The sequence below is a fragment of the Rhipicephalus microplus genome, unplaced genomic scaffold (assembly GCF_043290135.1).
Source record: "Rhipicephalus microplus isolate Deutch F79 unplaced genomic scaffold, USDA_Rmic scaffold_32, whole genome shotgun sequence".
Taxonomy (NCBI): Eukaryota; Metazoa; Arthropoda; class Arachnida; order Ixodida; family Ixodidae; genus Rhipicephalus; species Rhipicephalus microplus.
Window position 1 is genome coordinate 3,554,598 of NW_027464605.1, and position 7,040 is coordinate 3,561,637.

Below are 7,040 nucleotides of genomic sequence, written 5' to 3' on the forward strand. Positions count from 1 at the left end.
TAAGCGGCTTCGCTGGTACGGTAGGAAAGAGATTGCTTAGACCTTGCCTCAAGTCGCTGCAACTCAACTTGTACTTGATAGATTCTAGAAATCTTTGCACCAGTCTATTTGTGAGGCAACTCCTGTAAGGAATTCACTCGATGATTACTTGGAAAAGTGTGGCAGGCCAATGTAAAACGAAGTGGTCAAACAGCAAACTAGGAACGACGAAAAAAAAGAACTGCCATAAAAGACAAGAGTAGCAGTAATGACAACACTGGTGGCAACAGTAGCAATTAGAAGCAGATTTTGAAACATGCCATATGCCTCTGTGTGCAGCCACATAATAATAGGGTTGTGCATTTCGGCCCGGCTAGTATATGATGTATCGTGTTAACATGAACGTCTCTCGTAGTGGAATCTTCACGTATGCTCAAAACTTCGCCTTGACTGAACTTCGTTTTAAACTGGGCTAGTGATCGTATATAGTACATTCTCACATAAGGTGATGCTGTACGACTCAGTCATTTTTTTGGGTTGTCCTCTCATACGGAGAGCAAGAAGCATAAATTTATAGGCTTTTCTTCTTCGTTAGACTCAATGTTATTGGTACCCCACTTTGGTGGTCTAGCGGCTAAGGTGCTTGGATGCTGACACGCATGTCGCGGGATCAAATACTGGCTGTGGCAGCTGCATTTTTCGATGGAGGCAAAAATTCTGCAGGTGCATGTGCTTAGATTTGGGTGTAAGGAAACTCCAGGTAGTCAAAATTTCCGGAGCCCTCCACTACAGCGTCTCTCATAATCATGGTGATTTTAGGACGCTAAACTCAACATATCAATCAATCTCCCAACCAGCGTCACAAGATGACTACCCGTGATAAGGAGCGGCCCACTGTTCTATGGCGTCATAACATTTTGGAGAGCAGCCGCGAAGTCATCACTGAAAACGGAGTAATCAGTGCCAGTATCCACGAGTGCGGTGGCCGAGTGATTGTCGACGGTTATAAAAATATCGGCGGAAAGTGCTGCGTCACGACCAGAAAGTTTCGTGACAGAGAAATTGGCATCGTTAAGGAGTCGTGGCCGAGGATGTTTGTCACTTCGGCCAAGAGTAGACTCCAGAGGTAGCTGGCTTCAGTTTTCCTGACGTGGACCAGGACTTGGGAACCTGTTTCGAACAACAGAGAACGTGGCGTAACGAAAAAGCGAGCCGGGGTGCCGAGGAGAAGGTGAGCGTGGCCGGTGTCTTTATGCAGCAATACCTGGCTGCTGCGCTGCCAGGTATTGCTGAATATCGCGAGGGCGCTCCCCGTTCGACGCGCGTTAGGTTGAAAGCCAGTGTGCGCATCCTGCGATGCGAACACTGCCGCTACAGATGGACCGCTTCGCCGCAGTGGTAACAAAGTGGCCTGTTGTCAGAGGCGCGCCATACGTCGGATTTACGGGTGACTTCGCACGGAACATCATACAGGAAGCGTTCTCGTAGGTATTATCAGGAGTGAATTTACGGGGCGATGCTGGAAAAGTGGAGGGCGGCCGGCGTCCGGTAGAAGGTTGAGGGGTCCTCAAAATGCTTCGGCGTAAAACAGAGGAGCTTCCGCACGCATTGAGATGAATGGTTGGGTCACATCCCTAATTTCGTGGTGATTGATGTCCCGCAGAATGGTCGCACTCGGGTAAGTAAAAGTGGGGCGAAATTTTAAGAGCTCCTTGGAGACCACGCTCTGCAAAAGCTCGTGCTGTGTTGCTAAATCTTGTCCACAGGTGAAAGGTGACAAACGTGGCGACAGAAGCTTGGTGGTCGTACTGCATAGCGCGTTACTGAAGTGCTTGTTTAATGGTATAGTAGCTTCAGAGATGAACTAATCGAAGGTAGTTGGGACCTTGCGCATGAGTCCAGCAAAAAGTTGCCCCTTGATACGCCACAGGAAGAGTCGAATTGTTAGGGGCGAAGCTCCTTACGCCGTGGGTCGTATGATACGTGTCGTAGTCGTAGTAGCCACCTCTCGTTTAGTGCTTAGAATGTCCGCAGAATGGCGATATACTTGTATATGATCAATATATAATAAAAATATGCGAGATGGTGGTACTTGGAGTGTTCACTAGATGGATGGACGGAGAGACAGACAGATGGACGAACGGACGCATGGATGGACTGACAGACGGACGTACGCGCGGATAGGCTCACGGATGGACGCACGGACGAAGGGATGGACGGATGGACGCTTCACCCCACTAATCCCCATTCACTCCGTGGATATGCTGCGTTTTTTTTCTCTCCCACATTTCTGAGTCAGTGCGTTTGAACAAGCGTGGCATGTCCTCTACGAATATAAGGCACGTTTTCATTGGCTTTTGAACCCGTGTCTGCAGAGCCTGCTCGGCTTTCTCTTTCCTTTTCGGATTTCTGAATGCCTGCTGCAGCCGTCGCTGAAATTCTTGCCAGTTGTTTATTTAAAGCTTGTGGTTCTCATACCAGGTGCGAGTGTAGCCTTCAAGTACAAAATAGGCGTTGCAAAGTTTTTTGGTTTCGTTCTAATCGTTGGCGGCTGCGACCTGGTCGAAGTAGTCATCCACGTCCTCGAACACATCACCATGAAACGACTTTGATATGCGTGCTGCGTAGACGACGCTTGGGGTGGATGTGAGCCCGTCTATTTCACTCACTGTCTTGCGTCTGACTTGCCGAGCTCAATAGGCCAAATTTAGGAGGTAGTCCTAGCAAGCGGTGGCTGTGGCGAAGTGCTGGGTCATGGCCGCTCGAATCAATGCACTTGTGTGTTTGATTCAGTGGCCTTGGCTGGATTTTCGTCCGAAATAGTTGAAATGTTGGCAGAAGCTTGAAGCGTCTTGAATTCGAACTAGCGCCTTGGAATTGTACAGCACCTCCACTAGTTTGTCACGGCAATTAAATTAGAACAAGTAAGAGTGCGGCCAACAACCAAACAGCTCTGATCGAGCAACGCGAGTTCGTCCTCGTCTTTCTCCAGCCAAATCATTTGCCACTCCTAGTAATCATAAAACTAGCCATGCAACAGCCAGATACCCACCACATGCACGTATTAATATTAGATTGACCATATTGACGCGTTATATGCGCGAAACAAACATAACAAATCTTTTTATCATGATTTCATTAAAAGACTTACGCTACGTTACCTTCAGCTCCTTATATAATTATACACTGTCCAAATACAAAGGCTGATTCAAAATATTTATCAAAAGGCATAGTCGCTCACTTGCACCATTCGCGATCACCAAACGTAGGACTAGGAGGGCTGAGACGTTTGAATGCTAGCCACATATATTCCTCACTTGTCCCTCTCGTACCATGGCTTTCTTAATAAGGCTAGTTTGTTAAGGTAGGGACGGCGTAAGCTCTCCCATAGTAGAGTACCTGGTACTCTAAATCGTTACCCACTTTTTCTAACCCCCCCCCCCCCCCCCCCCATGGCTTTCTCCCAGACAATCGGGTCGCAGCTTCACTGAGGCTCACGGGACGGCTTTAAGCTCTCCCATAGTAGAGTACCTTGTGCTCTAAATCGTTACCCCCTTTTTCTACCCCCCCCCCCCTCATGGCTTTAAGCTCTCCCATAGTAGAGTACCCTGTACTCTAAATTGTTACCCCCTTTTCCTAATCCCCTCCCCCCCATTTATGCATTGTAGGTCACTGCATACACTATAAGTTTTTTCGCTGTGTGTAACAGCTTGCATTGTACATACGCATTGATCTCCATTGTCCATTTTTCTGTGTGCTCATAAGCTATGTAAGATATATCCGGAAATGAAATTCTCCTAAACGCTCTGTGGGGCCCACGGGACGGCTTAGTGCTCTCCCATAGTAGAGTACCAAGTACTCTAAATAGTTCTCCACTTTATCCGAAGCACACCAGCCTTGTCCTTGAATCGGAACGGTTGACCACTCTGCCACTGTTGAGTACGAAGTACTCCAAATTGTTACTCTTTTTAGAAAGCCAGCTCCTTACGCCATGGTTTATTCTCTCTCCTGTAGTAGTAGTGGCATAGAGTAATGTGAAAAAGGTCACTTCCATAGGCCCCTGCGGCTAATTTGAGTTCTCAGCGCTCCAAACGGACGTTTTCTTTTTTTTTTGCTTCATTGCCTGTACATAGGCACGTACATCAAAGCACAAGCACAACAAAAATAAATGGCAGCATATCCACGGGGTGAAGGATGAAGAGTGGGGCGAAGCAGCCGTCCGTCCATTCGTTCTTGCTTCCGTCCGTCCATGCGCCCGTCTGTATGACCGTCCGTGCGTCCTTCCGCACGGCCATGCGTGCGTCTGTTCGTGCGTCCACACGTCCATCCGTGCGTCCGTCCCTGCGTTCATCCATGTATCCGCCCCTGCGTCCGTTTATGCATCCATCTGTCCGTGCAGCCATCTGTGCGTCCGTCCATGCATCTGTCTGTGTGTCCGTTCGTCCATCTAGTCAACACTCTAAGTACCACCATCTCGCATCTTTTCATCGTAGATTCCGCATATAGAAGCACCGCCATGCAGCGAACATTCCATGTACTAAACGAGAGGTAGCGCACGCACACTTTCTTACGGTTTGCGCTTCGCATCTACTTCTCACCTTTAACCATATAGAGATCACGGTATATACTAGTTGACTGTATTCATGACACTGTGGTCCAACGCTGGCTTAACCTTTCTAAAACCAAAGAGGTTTCGCCCAGCGAGTATAACATAGCAACCCTTTCTTGTCAGATAGTGCTCAATCTGTATGCCAATGGCTGCTAATTGGGAATGAGAGACAGGAGAATTTGGCTCTTAGTTAACGCGCACGCTGCGAATTTTTTATTGTTCAACAACGCACAGGAGAAATCTCCCACCGGCACCACCTTGCCGGTCAAAACGTAAGACTGGTGACGCACTACGACTATGACGAGAGACTAATGGGTGCCGCTTTAAGGAGCTTCGCCCCTATGCTGTCGTAAACTCGTTCACGGCGTAACATTGAAAGGGAGAGAGAGAGTAAAACTTTATTGAAGGGGAAAGGGAGAGGGGCGTTTTAGAGCCTTTATGGTTGGGGCCCTACGTCCAGGGCTCCACTGGCCTTAGCCGCCCGCCGGACTTGATCCAGTAGTGCGAGCTGCACTCCTGGGTCCGAGCTAGCGAGGTGTGCCTCCCACTGCTCCATACTAGGTGTTAAAGGTTCGCCGAGAAAATTGGTTATGTCGCTTGGTTTACGATCGCACCCCCACGATATGTGGTAGAGAGTCGGTCTTCCGCCGCACCACGGACATACAGCCGGGTAAAGAGTTGGATGTATCGCGTGTAACTTCAGTAGGTGCGGAAATACATCCGTTTGAATTTTTCTAAGGTCAGTGGCCTCTTCCCCATTAAGGGATCTGTGAGGTGTTCCACATTTTTGACGCGTGAAGCGCTGGTGAGCTAGAATCTCCCTAGGTAAAATTGGCATGGTCAATGAAAGAGATGGATTCTCCGCTCGGTTACAAAACGCACGAGCTAGAGCGTCCGCCCTTTCATTGCCTTCGAGACCTGCGTGTCCCGGGCACCAGATCAAGCGATGGTGGTGAGTGAGTTTGGATCCTAGCAGCCTCAGCCCCATTGCTGGAAGGCGGCCCCTTAAAAAGAGCCGGCAGGCTTCCTGGGAGTCGGATAAAATAACTGATGGCTCCCCTCTACGCTCCTGAAACCTTAAGGCTAAGGCTATGGCCATCGTCTCCGCCTTTGTAGCCGAGGTCGTGCGTACGGAGGCACTCGTTAGCAGCGTCATGTTGTTGTCGACAACAGTAATTATGTGTCTCTGCCAATCGAAACTGGCCGCATCGACGTACGCGACATTTGAAGCTGAGCCGAATTGCTTTCGAAGCCAGTTTACCCTCGCAGTACGTCGCTCAGCGTGAAAGTCGTGATGCATATTTTTGGGCACCGGTGCGATTGAGATTCGCCTGCGGACCTCTTGGGCTACGTCGACCAGCTCCTCATCAATGTGCTGTGGGTGGGGCGAAATTCCTATTCTAGTGAGTATCGCCCTGCCTGCTGAAGTTTCACTTAGACGATTCCTCTGAGACATGAGGACTGCGGCACTGAGCTCAGCATAAGTGTTATGTATACCGAGAGCTAGGAGCCGCTCGGTCGGTGTGCTGGTGGGTAGACCAAGTGCTGCCTTAAAAGCGCTTCTAATGAGCACATCCACCTGGCTCTCCTCACTTCTGTCGAGTGAGTGGTACGGTAGGCCATACGTCACTCTGCTCAAAACTAAGGCCTGGACAAGCCGGAGAGTATCCTTTTCTTTCATGCCTTTTTTATGATAAGTGATGCGACGGATCATTCTAGCTATCTGTTTAACCGTAGTCTTTAAGGTGGTTATCGTGTGACTGGCTTTGCCATTGCTTTGGACCCAGAAGCCAAGTATACGGGCCTGAGTAACCTCGGCTATGGCATGGCCGTCTACCTGTAAGTTTATGTCACCGTTACTTTTGTAATACTTACTGTGTATTCTTATGAGTTCAGATTTTTCAGGCGCACAGCTCAGCCCACTTTTTCTTGCGAACTCTGCCACAGCTGTCGCAGCAGCCTGGAGGGTCTGCTCTTTCAGCGCCAGTGAACCCTTCGTAGCCCAGAGTGTGATGTCGTCCGCATACAATGTATATCCAAGGTGCGGGATTGCTTCGAGCTCGTGAGCAAGTCTGCGCATAGCTATGTTAAAGAGCAAGGGGGAGATGACTGCCCCTTGCGGTGTGCCTTTATTTGGCATCGAGAACGGCACCGACCTCGTGTCGCCTATCCCAATAGTTGCCGTCCGCCCAGAGAGGAAGGATTTAATGTAGTTAAATGTACGCTTTCCGCAGCCGATTGTGTTGAGTTCAGAGAGAATGGCCTCGTGCGAAACATTATCAAAGGCCCCTTTGAGGTCGAGGGCCAAGACCAAATGTTCGCCTCCCCTGGGTACGCAACTCATGACCTCTTCTTTTAAAAGGAGGAAGGCATCCTGGGTTGAGAGTCCGGAGCGAAAACCAATCATGGTAGCGGGAAACAGATTTTCTTTTTCAATGTAATTTTGAAGCCG